The 13,017-nt window shown below is 41.7% G+C and overlaps 1 protein-coding gene across 50 annotated transcripts in view; it reads left to right on the top strand.

Moving 5' to 3' along the window:
• CLASP2 (cytoplasmic linker associated protein 2) overlaps window positions 1-13,017 on the top strand; it is a 1,425,897-nt gene that overhangs the window by 850,505 nt on the left and 562,375 nt on the right. The window lies entirely within an intron of this gene.

Below are 13,017 nucleotides of genomic sequence, written 5' to 3'. Positions count from 1 at the left end.
TTTCTTAAGCAATGTAGCACATAGCTTACTGATCATCTAAAGGCCCTTTAAGCACCCTACAACGCTATTACTTTGAGGGTGGTACGCGGAGGATAACTTATGCTTTATCCCTAACTGTATCATGGTGTGCATTGATATTGCATTAACAAAATGAGTTTCATTGTTGGATCATACTCCCTCTGGAATTCTCCATCGTGGAATTACTTTACCAATTAGAAAATTAGCTGCTGATTTAGCATCACAAATAACGCATATTCCTGCTTCAATCCATTGAGAAAAATGGCAGACCACAATATAAGATACTATACTTGCTGCACCAATCAGTCTTATTCACAAATTCCATGTGAGGATCCTTTAAGAGACATTGTGGTTGTGGAATGGCGAAATGTATTACTTTCAATATGGGCATAGAAGAAACCTGCTGGCAAACAATGCAGTTATGAAGGTACATAGTATGTTGTGCAGATTAGGAACAAATCAATCTTGTTGTATTTGCATAGAAAAGTGATCTTTTGACGTATGAGCTGGTAAACACAACTGATCAAGGTCTATCATAAGTAAAGCCTGTGGCATCACTGGTTCACCTGTAGATAGTTGTCTATATATTGGGTCATTCCCTGACTGCGTACATCCTCTATACTCCCATAACTCTTTTTCATGTTGAGTAGCAGCTTCTTCTAGATGTAAACAATGTTTAAGTAAAATATGGTGTATCATTGTTTGTAATAGAATTTGATTCAGACTCGGGCAGTGAGGCAGCCTGAGCTGCCAAGAAAGGGACATACTGTAATGCCGCTGGCTGGGGCATGCATGTGACTGCATCTTTAGCTGCCGAGTCTGCCAGTGCATTAACCTGAGACAAAAAATCCTGTCCACTAGTATGTGCTGCACACTTCACAACTGCCTCCACCTGTGGTAGTGCAAGTGCCTCTATTAGAGCTGCTAGGAGTTTTCTATACATAACTGGACTTCCATCTGACTTAAGAAAACCTCTCCTGCTCCATCTCATGATGGTGGAATGTACTGTAGTCACATAAGATGAATCTGAATAAATTGTAATAATTTCTCCTTCTCCTTGCTTAAGAGCTGTTTGTAGTGCTATTGATTCTGCTGCTTGCGCAGGGTAATGCACTTGTAATGTCTTTTGCTCTACTATATGGCGTGTATCAGAAGAGTCATGCTATTGTGCCCTGACTACTGCTGCACCTGTGTAACTAATTCCTGTATCTTGGTCAATGGCAGACGAACCATCAGCAAAATAGACAGTGCTAACTGGTATAGGATCCTCTGATGCTTGACCAGACTCGCTAGGAACAAGTTGCACAATTGTGCACATCATCCTCAGAATCTAATACTGAATGGTCAGTGAATGTTGCGGGATTCACCGTATGACAGTTCACAACCTTCAAAGATGGTAGTGACAATATAACATCATATCCTGACACTGTTTATGATGCCAGAGTAGTCTTTGCTTTCTAAATAATAGCAAATAGTGGATGTTCTGCATAAAGCATCAAAGGTGCCCCCATAACAATGAGGGTGCTCTTCTGTACTGCAAAAGCTGCAGTACCAAGAGCCTGTTCCCAGGGATAATGTCCTTTCATCACTGGATCTAACAGTCCACTGTGCAATGGGCTTATGTCCCAAAGAATATTTCTGTGTAAGAATGGCTGTCATCTGACCATTGTAGCGGCGAAATAAATAAACTTCCTTGGTATAATAACACGTTCACAAGACCAGAGCATTTGTTATTTCGGCCTCTATTTTCTGAAAAGTCTCCCTAATTTTTGAGGTTCATGTTATCTTGTCATTTCTGCCTTTGGCTTGTTTGATAGAAGCTAATAAAGGCCCAATCAAGGTAGTAAAGGCAAAAACCCATTGTCTGACATAGTTACAGAGACCAAGAAATCTCTGCGTTCCTTTAACAGTTTCTGGTTCTGTCATCTGACGAATAGATGCTGCTCTTTCAGGGTTACTCGTCGACCAGAAGCTGCCAGCAATTATCCTAAGTAGTGAACTTCCTCTTGACAATACTGTGTTTTTACTGTCTATGCTTTGTATCCTCTTTGTGCAAGAGTAACTAAGAGAGATATAGTGTCCTTTCTACACTGCTGCTTGGTGGGACTACAAATCAGTATGTCATTGACATATTGCAACAAGGTGATATCACACTGAAAATTTGACAAATGTTTCTGACCACCCTGTTAAAAATACTTGGGGACTCACAATACCTTTGGGGCAAACGAGAATACAAATACTGAGTTCTGTGATAAGCGAACGCTGTTAAATAGTAACTGTCTGGAATCAGAGGGATGCTAAAGAAAGCATTCTTCAGATCAATAACAGAAAAATACTTAGCAACCTAAGGAATATTTGTCGAAATAATAGATGGACCATGAACAATCGGAAATCCCGATATTACTATATCGTTTGGGGTATTACCTTTGGGCATCTTAACCGGGTAAATCGGGGTATTGAAAGGAGATGCCCCAAGGTAAATTACTCCTTGCTCTAACAACGCCTGTATAGTATGGTCAATGCCCTCGTCTGCTTCCTTAGAAAGAGGATATTGTCTCACTCTGGGTAAAATAGCAACTTTCTTTAATGTAGTTCGGTATGGTGTAACAGTACGAGTAAGGACTACATCATTAGGACCCATAGTCCATAAAATGCCTGGTACTTATGACGGATCCGCTTCCCTAATAGAATCGAAAGCTCTTCCTGGTATTGGTGTCCTCACTTCCAACACTCAATGGTATGGCATTTATAAAAACTACAACTGTTTTCTTGAGATTGTCATCACTAATAGTTGTTCATACAGCACGTCTCTAACCACTTTTCCTGGTTCTGTAAAAATAATACATGCCCATAAGACTTGATTATAGTTGTTATCTATCAGAGCACCGTAGATTGATGTTAATTCTAAGGCCTCTATTCCAAAATTAGATCAGTATCAGTTATGCAAGAGTCTTTCCCTTACTGCCAAAACAAAACCTCTTTAGGTAAGTGAATCTCCTTTCCCAATAACTCTGGTGTCTCTGCTATGATTGTATACACCACTGTTGTAAATGCCTCCATATAAACAGGTTGTGCTTTGATTTGGTCTCCAGTGGAGGAATCTACTGTTACTGCCATCACCTTGGAAGGTGAAACTCCAGGGGTTGAACAGATCATGGTATCATCATGTTCAAATTGAATAGTCATATTAACCTTGACCATAAGATCCCTTCCTAATAAGTTAGCTGGGACAGCTGGAGAAAATAGTAAACATAAATCAGTCTGCCTCCTCCTACTTCCATCACCACTGGTTTAGTAAAAGGAACCCTCAATTCTTCCCCATAGAATCCCTGTGTGCCCATTGATCTGTGAGAAATCAGAAGCCCCCCCCTCTTCAATACAGGATCTAGCTGCTCCTATATCTGAGGAATGCATACCTTTTATTATTGATAGCTACGATCACAGTGGGTTCGTCATCTGGCCTGTGCACCACTGGCAATACTGGACACAGAAATGCTCTGTGGGCACCATCATTGTGTATATCTTCACACAGAATTAATCTCAAAAGGATTCCCTCCTCTCTCAACTACACCTCCATGTCCACTTTGAGGTGAAATCACCATTGGGGGTGTTTGATAATTTTGCTGAGGCAGCACCTATTGTGTTTGTGGTATTTCTGGTGCCTGCAATTCTGTGATGGTGCCTAAAGTACATACATGATTTGCGGATTAGGTTGTGACTGTATAGCTGTATTCTCTGACTGATTAAAAACTCCTACACTTCCATTTTTCTCATCCGTACTTAGTTCTTCAGTCTTTGATAAAATGTCCAATACCTCTGACAATAATAACATACTTGATCCAATCTTTATGGACCCATCTGTCCTCTTCCTCCTTGTCCTCCTCTACTACTTCCTTGTATCCTTATGTTCGATGGCATGTGTAGCTGCAGATACACATGCTGTGCACATCCCGCCATCTGGTGTTGGGCTCGGAGTGTTACAAGTTGTTTTTCTTCGAAGAAGTCTTTTTCGAGTCACGAGACCGAGGGACTCCTCCCATTTCGACTCCATTGCGCATGGGCGTCGACTCCATCTTAGATTGTTTTTGTTCCGCCATCGGGTTCGGACGTGTTCCTTTTCGCTCCGTGTTTCGGGTCGGAAAGTTAGTTAGAATCTCGGAAAAATCGTCGGTATTGTTTGCGTTCGGTATCGGGTTAGTTACAACAGATCGACACCGAATTAAGAAGAGCTCCGGTGGCCCTTCGGGGTTTTTTGTCGATCCCCATCGGGGCCTGGTCGGCCCGGCCACGTGTCTCTTCAAGGCTGATGGAACGGACCCCATTCCGCTTCTGTCCAAAATGCCATAACAAGCATCCATATACAGATCAACACCTGGTCTGTAACTTGTGTTTGTCACCAGAACACAAGGAGGATACTTGTGAAGCCTGTTGAGCGTTTCGGTCCAGGAAGACACTCAGGCCAGAAGAGCCAGAAGACTACAGATGGCGTCGGCTCCGACAGGACAAGGGTGTTTCGAAGAGGAGGAAGAAACTTTCTCCACCCAGGAATCGGACTCGGAGGAGGTCGATCCAGAGGAAACACCGAAAACCGTGAGTAAGACGTCGAAGCAAAAAACTCACGAGAAGACCGCTAAAGCCCAGGGGACGCCACCGCCAACAGGCCATGGCTTAACCCGAAAAATAGGTGACCGTCCATCGGCACCGAAAAAGGGCGAGCTGATGTCGAAGTCATCCGACTCCGGTCGAGATACCGGCACACAGCACTCTCGGGTCCGAGATAGCGGGTCCGAGAAGATTCGGCATCGAGACAGCGGCACCGAAATGGCTCGGCATCGAGAAGGCACGACGCCGAAAATAAAAAAGGTTTCGTCCGAGCCGAAAAAGACTGTCGAAAAGGTTTCGGTACCGAAACATCCGGCCTCGGAACTGAAAAGTGGTTCCTATTCAGAGGAACAGGGACTGTCCTCACAAATGAAGACACACCGATTTCAACAAGAATTAGAGATAATACAGCCAGATCACACACAAAGAAGGCTCTTTATTCAAAAAGATACGGGGAAGATCAGCACTCTTCCTCCGATCAAGATGAAACGTAAACTTGCCTTCCAAGACAAGGACAAACAGCCACCCGCAAAGGTGGCTAAACAAGTGACACCACTACCATCCCCACATCACTCTCCACCACCATCACCTGTAGCCACTCCACCAATGATGCAATCACCAACTCATACCGGAATGAGTCAAGATGACCCTGACGCATGGGACCTTTATGACGCACCAGTGTCAGATAATAGCCCTGAATGCTATCCAGCAAGGCCATCGCCACCAGAGGATAGTACAGGCTACGCTCAAGTGGTATCAAGAGCTGCAGCATTTCACAATGTCAGCCTTCATTCAGAACCCATTGAAGATGACTTTCTTTATAATACACTGTCGTCTACACACAGTCAATATCAAAGTCTTCCGATGTTACCTGGAATGCTCAAACACTCCAAACAAGTGTTTGAAGAACCTGTCAAGGGGAGAGCCATTACTCCAAGAGTAGATAAAAAATATAAAGCGCCACCAACAGACCCAGTGTACATCACACAACAGCTAACACCAGATTCTGTTGTAGTGGGAGCAGCGCGCAAAAGAGCCAACTCACATTCTTCTGGAGATGCACCGCCTCCAGATAAAGAAAGTAGAAAATTCGATGCAGCAGGCAAAAGGGTGGCGGCACAGGCAGCAAACCAGTGGCGCATTGCAAATTCCCAAGCTTTGTTAGCCAGATATGATAGGGCCCATTGGGATGAGATGCAACACTTTATTGAGCATTTACCAAAAGAGTTCCGAAAAAGAGCGCAGCAAGTGATAGAAGAGGGACAGAGTATCTCTAATAATCAGATACGGTCAGCAATGGATGCTGCAGACACAGCTGCTAGAACTGTCAACACAGCAGTAACAATAAGGAGACATGCATGTCTGCGTACATCAGGATTTAAACCAGAGATACAGCAAGCTGTGCTAAATATGCCATTCAACGGACAGCAGTTGTTTGGGCCGGAGGTGGACACTGCCATAGAAAAACTTAAAAAAGACACTGAAACGGCCAAAGCCATGGGCGCACTCTACTCCCCGCAGGGCAGAGGCACATTTCGAAAGACACAATTTCGAGGGGGGTTTCGAGGGCAGACCACAGAAGCCACAACCTCACAAACAAAGCCCACTTACCAGATCCAGTATCAGCGGGGAGGTTTTCGGGGACAATATAGAGGAGGACAATTTCAAAGGAATAGGGGAAAATTCCAAAGTCCCAAAACTCCTCCAAATAAACAGTGACTCCAAGATCACAAAACCCCAACACATAACACCTGTGGGGGGGAGACTAACCAAGTTTTACACACATTGGGAGGATATAACAACAGACACTTGGGTCTTAGCAATTATCCAGCATGGTTATTGCATAGAATTTCTGAAATTCCCTCCAAACGTCACACCGAAAACACACTATGTCAAAACAACATATAGAGCTTCTAGGACTAGAAGTTCAAGCATTGCTACAAAAAGAAGCAATAGAATTAGTACCAAAACAAGAATTAAACACAGGAGTTTACTCACTGTACTTTCTGATACCCAAAAAAGACAAAACACTCAGACCTATACTAGATCTCAGAACGTTAAATACCTACATCAAATCAGACCACTTTCACATGGTTACTTTACAAGATGTAATCCCACTGCTCAAACAACAAGACTACATGACAACACTAGACTTAAAGGATGCATATTTCCATATACCAATACATCCTTCACACAGAAAGTACCTAAGGTTTGTATTCCAAGGGATACATTACCAATTCATAGTGTTGCCATTCGGAATTACAACTGCGCCAAGAGTTTTTACAAAATGCCTAACAGTAGTAGCTGCACATATCAGAAGGCAGCAAATACATGTGTTCCCGTACCTAGACGATTGGTTAATCAAAACCAACACGCAAAAACGGTGTTCACACCACACAAAATATGTCATAGAAATCCTACACAAACTAGGTTTCTCAATCAACTATGCAAAATCACACCTTCTGCCGTGTCAAACACAGCAATACTTGGGAGCAACAATCAACACAGCAAAAGGGATTACCACTCCAAGTCCACAAAGAGTTCAAACATTTCACAATGTAATACAAGCCATGTATCCAAAACAAAGGATACAAGTCAAAATAGTAATGAAACTACTAGGCATGATGTCTTCATGCATAGCCATTGTCCCAAATGCAAGGTTGCACATGCGGCCCTTACAACAGTGCCTAGCATCACAATGGTCACAAGCACAGGGTCAGCTTCTAGATCTGGTGTTGATAGACCGCCAAACATACATCTCGCTTCAATGGTGGAACAGTATAAATTTAAACCAAGGGCGGCCTTTCCAAGACCCAGTGCCACAATACGTGATAACGACAGATGCTGCAATGACAGGGTGGGGAGCACACCTCAATCAGCACAGCATCCAAGGACAATTGGACATACAGCAAAAACAGTTTCACATAAATCACTTAGAACTGTTAGCGGTATTTCTAGCGCTAAAAGCATTTCAACCCATAATAACCCACAAATACATTCTTGTCAAAACAGACAACATGACAACAATGTATTACCTAAACTAACAAGGCGGGACACACTCGACACAGTTGTGTCTCCTGACACAGAAAATATGGCATTGGGCGATTCACAACCACATTCGCCTAATAGCACAATTTATTCCAGGAATTCAGAATCAGTTAGCAGACAATCTCTCTCGAGATCACCAACAGATCCACGAATGGGAAATTCACCCCCAAATACTGGACACTTACTTTCAAATGTGGGGAACACCACAAATAGATTTATTTGCAACAAAGGAAAACTAAAAATGCCAAAACTTTGCATCCAGATACCCACAACATCAGTCTCAGGGCAATGCGCTATGGATGAACTGGTCAGGGATATTTGCGTACGCTTTTCCCCCTCTCCCACTCCTTCCATATCTAGTAAACAAGTTGAGTCAAAACAAACTCAAACTAATACTAATAGCACCAACATGGGCAAGACAACCTTGGTACACAACACTACTGGACCTCTCAGTAGTACCTCATGTCAAACTACCAAACAGACCAGATCTGTTAACACAACACAAACAACAGATCAGACATCCAAATCCAGCATCGATGAATCTAGCAATTTGGCTCCTGAAATCCTAGAAGTCGGACACTTACACCTCACACAAGAATGTATGGAGGTCATAAGACAAGCTAGGAGGCCTACCACTAGACACTGCTATGCAAATAAGTGGAAAGGATTTGTTTATTACTGCCATAATAATCAAATTCAACCCTTACACGCATCCGCAAAAGATATAGTAGGATACTTACTACATTTGCAGAAGTCAAAACTAGCTTTTTCTTCCATAAAAATACATCTTACTGCAATTTCAGCTTACCTACAAATTACGCACTCAACTTCATTATTTAGGATACCAGTAATAAAAGCATTTATGGAAGGCCTAAAGAGAATTATACCACCAAGAACACCACCAGTGCCTTCATGGAACCTCAACATTGTATTAACACGACTCATGGGTCCACCTTTTGAACCCATGCACTCTTGTGAAATGCAATACTTAACGTGGAAAGTTGCATTTTTAATTGCCATCACATCTCTAAGAAGAGTGAGTGAAATTCAAGCATTTACCATACAAGAACCATTTATTCAAATACATAAAAATAAAGTAGTTCTACGGACAAATCCTAAATTTTTGCCAAAAGTTATATCACCGTTCCACTTGAATCAAACAGTAGAATTACCAGTGTTCTTCCGACAGCCAGATTCTGTAGCTGAAAGAGCACTACATACATTGGACATCAAAAGAGCACTAATGTACTACATTGACAGAACAAAACTAATTAGAAAAACAAAACAACTATTTATTGCCTTTCAAAAACCTCATACAGGAAATCCAATTTCAAAACAAGGCATTGCTAGATGGATAGTTAAGTGCATTCAAACCTGCTATCTTAAAGCTAAAAGAGAGCTGCCTATTACACCAAAGGCACACTCAACCAGAAAGAAAGGTGCTACAATGGCCTTTCTAGGAAATATTCCAATGAACGAAATATGTAAGGCAGCAACATGGTCTACGCCTCATACATTTACCAAGCACTACTGTGTAGATGTGTTAACTTCACAACAAGCCACAGTAGGTCAAGCGGTACTACGAACATTATTTCAAACAACTTCAACTCCTACAGGATGAACCACCGTTTTTGGGGAGATAACTGCTTACTAGTCTATGCACAGCATGTGTATCTGCAGCTACACATGCCATCGAACGGAAAATGTCACTTACCCAGTGTACATCTGTTCGTGGCATTAGTCGCTGCAGATTCACATGCGCCCACCCGCCTCCCCGGGAGCCTGTAGCCGTTTAGAAGTTCATCTTGAACATTAAATTTGTAAATATATTACTTTTTAACTTCATTATGTACATACGTATTCACTCCATTGCATGGGCACTATTACTAGCATACACAACTCCTACCTCACCCTCTGCGGGGAAAACAATCTAAGATGGAGTCGACGCCCATGCGCAATGGAGTCGAAATGGGAGGAGTCCCTCGGTCTCGTGACTCGAAAAAGACTTCTTCGAAGAAAAACAACTTGTAACACTCCGAGCCCAACACCAGATGGCGGGATGTGCACAGCATGTGAATCTGCAGCGACTAATGCCACGAACAGATGTACACTGGGTGAGTGACATTTTCCATTGTCCTGTTGCTGTGGGTATTGTTATTGAGTACACTGGGACCGATCCCACAGACCCTGCAGTCATCTGAGTGGCAGCTGCCGCTACAAATCCTTCTACTGCTCCCTTCTGTGCCAGTTTTTGCTGTACCAATTTGGCTGCTGCTTTATCTATCATTTCCTGTTTGTTCCTTTATTTTTCCTGTTTTTTCTTACAAAAATAGATTATGTGCATTTGTATCTGTCCAGAGCTTGGCCTTTAACGCCACTATTTCTACATGCCTGAATAATCCCAGTCTGGATCTCCTTCCCCATAAAGAATGCAATCTTGTGCTTGTAGATCAAAAGATCCTTCTTGTGCCCATGGTCTGTGATGTTAGTCATCCAGTCCACTAAATTCTCTTCAAATGGCACAACACTGTGCCAGCTATTCTCTCCTTTTGCAACTATCTCACTAGGGGTGGGATCTGTACTGTACAAAGCTAACTAAATACTAATTTGCTGTACTGATCTATCCTGTAGTGTCAGTCCTCTCATAGCTTCATAAGATCTTATCCCTAGGTCTGGTTGGCCATGCGTTCCCTGAAATTGCAATATCTCTAGCTCTGTTGCTCGAGCTTTCCTTGTCTCCTGTTCGACTTCTCTAATACCAATATGATCAGAAAATCCTCTTGCACCTTTTGTATGATCCAGATCAATAAGACGTCTTTCTTGGATATCAGCATCATAGATGGAGTGCCTAACTCTTGAAGGTTGAAGTGTCTCACCGATACTAATTGCACGCTTATGTATAGGCTCTATCCTATTTATTATGTTCCTAGAATCACCCCTATTCTCACTTTGGGTTAACCTCTCTTAAACACCTTTTGTTACAACTGTTGCATTCTCCTTCTGCCAAGGTGGTAAACTATTCTAGTTCTATCTTTTTCTTGGGGTGCTGGCCATTGTGCCATACTAGAAGTTCTTTCTATATAGTTTGTCTATCTAACACTATCTACATTGCTTCGCTGTGAGGTAGACATTTGTTCCCTCACTATTCTTCCTGTTCATCACTATCCACTGAACTTTATTCTTCACTTCTGTATTCCTTAGGAGAGGCTGGGTCTAAACGCAGGGTGAACTGTACTTCTAATTTTCCTGAAAACTGGGATTCAATTGTCTTTGCTTACTGCTTAGGCATACTCACATATTCTGACTTTGACATACGTGAAGCCATGCAACGGGTAGCTTTTGGGTATTGTGAAGGGGTCTCAATTTTGGGGTTCTCAAATCCCACTGCGGCTTATAGTTGCACTATTGGGTAAATACTGGGTACCTTGGGAGAATCATATGGATGTGGGGAAACAATTGAGGTATTAGGGTTATCTTTTAAGGGGTTCTTAGATTTTTCAAAAAATACTTGCCACAGGGGTTCCCTCATACTTACTCCTGAGGTATGTAACAATATGCTCAATTATTTTAGCATTGAATGCCTCTTCATGTGACCGGGAATACGTATGTTTTTGGGTGGCTTTAAACCATTTTAAACAATATTGTTCTAATTTTATTTGATTATGGGGAAAGACGTTCTGAATATGTGCTCAAGGAGTCTCCATAATTACTCGTCTTCCCAATACGTCCAAATTTAAACTTCAAATAGTTCACCTCTTTTCAAACGTACACAAATGTTTTTAAAAGCAGAGAAATTTAGCAATTTTTGTCTTGTAAATGTATACAGTTCGTATTAAAAGAACATTATTCAAAGTTTCACAACAACATCACACAGTGTCCACTTCATTCATACACACACACACACTCATCAGTGTATAGCACATCAATTATTTCCTAAGTATGAATCACCATCTTTCTAAATCTGAACAGTAAATACACCCAGCAACCCTAGCCACTTCCCTCGGCTCCTAGAGAGGATAACCTTTTCAAACTATGCACCCTTCATACCATAAGGTGACTTCTGGATATTAGATCCAGGGCAGTAATTTGAGTGTCCAGATTGTACTTAGAGGTGAATTTTAACAACAGCTTTCCTACTGTCCCGCTATGTCAAATCATTAGACATGCATTGGCAGCCCCCAATTTAGAATTACCCAAATTGACTACATTTAACTCTTTATTAGGAATAACAAATTAACCAGTTATGCAGTACTCAGTTAATCAACAGCATTCTATTCTAAAACGGTAAATGCAACTGTTAACTCTTGACCACTTTTCTCTTTGCTCGGAAGATCACGTTTTCAAACTGTGAGTCTCTCAGGCCAAGGAATGACTTCCAGACATTAGGTCCAGGACAGAAATTTGGGTGTTTTTAGGTCTTATCTGGAGACAAAGTTTAGCAACACAAGCTTTTCAGCTGCCCCTTTGTGTCATCAGAATTTCAAATTACACACAATGACCACTTCTAGATCATTATGAACAACAAGTGAACCAGTTATATAGCGTTTTCCCCGATATTATGTAACACATGTACACAGTCTTGCATGCGATACCGTTATGACTCTAATAATCTTAGATGTCTACATCTGTGTTACCATTGCCAAGGAAAATAAGTAATACATTAGATAAAAAGCACAGAACTTTAGCCTGCATTTTGCCATCACCTTTAAATGACAGCAGTCCCCAGAATTTTTCCCAGCCCCCGAAACTTGAAAACGAAGACATTTGGCATCTGCTCACCCAGTCAGAGATACACAATATTTTTGCAGCGGGGGCTAGCTGGTCCTCAAGTGCCTGCAGTTAGGTGAAAAAAAGCATAAATGAGACATTTATGCTGGCTTGCCAATTGTTAAAGGGTAAATAAAAAAAACTTACAGGAAAAAAGACAAACTCTTTTTGGCAATGTAAAGACACTTCTTTACTGTTGAAACAGGGAGATCGACCCTCCTCACACAGGCAGGCAACTCGTCTAAAATTGCTGTAGCACAGACAACCTCTTATGTACAAAATCACACTATAAATACAGTAAATAATGATTGGCTGGCCATAGATTGAAACAGAAAAACATTTGAACACCTGTGACCCCACAACCCCTTAACTCTAATCTAATTTTCTACACATTCTTTACTTTTGGCTTTAACAGTGCTAGACAAACTACCCATTCTTCACTCTAGAATGCAGGCATTTCTACAGCAAATAAAATGTTAATACCATTGGTCCCTTATCATTGTAACCCTAAAACAACTGTGTAGTCTGAGCTGATTAGATTTCCTGCACTTATTGTCTAATCAAATTTACAATCTGTTTGGA

The sequence above is a fragment of the Pleurodeles waltl genome, chromosome 2_1 (assembly GCF_031143425.1).
Source record: "Pleurodeles waltl isolate 20211129_DDA chromosome 2_1, aPleWal1.hap1.20221129, whole genome shotgun sequence".
Taxonomy (NCBI): Eukaryota; Metazoa; Chordata; class Amphibia; order Caudata; family Salamandridae; genus Pleurodeles; species Pleurodeles waltl.
This window is presented reverse-complemented; position numbering and strand designations above follow the sequence as displayed.